The sequence below is a fragment of the Meleagris gallopavo genome, unplaced genomic scaffold, assembly GCF_000146605.3.
Source record: "Meleagris gallopavo isolate NT-WF06-2002-E0010 breed Aviagen turkey brand Nicholas breeding stock unplaced genomic scaffold, Turkey_5.1 ChrUn_random_7180001830027, whole genome shotgun sequence".
Classification (NCBI taxonomy): domain Eukaryota; kingdom Metazoa; phylum Chordata; class Aves; order Galliformes; family Phasianidae; genus Meleagris; species Meleagris gallopavo.
Window position 1 is genome coordinate 1 of NW_011102705.1, and position 378 is coordinate 378.

The following is a 378-nucleotide window of genomic DNA, read 5'->3' on the forward strand; positions in this document are numbered from 1 at the left end:
CGCCGAGTTCCGTCCCGCGGGGTCAGCGCCGCCCGAACCGCCACCACCGGGTCCGCGCCGTCGGGCTCTCGTGCCTCCCAATGAGCTCTGCGGTCATATGTTCAGCGACCCCGGCTGCTCCCTGGGTGCAGCATGGAGGGCTGGGGACAGGGGAAGCTCAGTGTCGTGGCTCACCGATGAACCTCCCGGCCTCCCGGCGCAGGGGCTCCTGCGGGCTCTGTAGATAGAGCAGGCTCTGGCCCAGGTAGTCCTGTGCTGCACTCTTCCTCCTCTCCACCAGCTGGAGAGAAAAGGGCATGGAGTCAGCGCGGAGCAGAACTGACCCTGTCCTGGGTGTGGGAATGTGCGTACCAGGCACTCGCCGATCTGCCAGAACTG

The 378-nt window shown here is 66.7% G+C and overlaps 1 long non-coding RNA gene across 1 annotated transcript; it reads right to left on the reverse strand.

The window, feature by feature from the left end:
- Window positions 1–6: 6 nt before the first annotated feature.
- Window positions 7–378, reverse strand: LOC104915605. The gene is made up of 3 exons (XR_796410.2): window positions 352–378; window positions 175–280; window positions 7–87 (listed from the first exon to the last, which is right to left on the reverse strand). It is a non-coding gene; the product is annotated as an uncharacterized LOC104915605 (long non-coding RNA).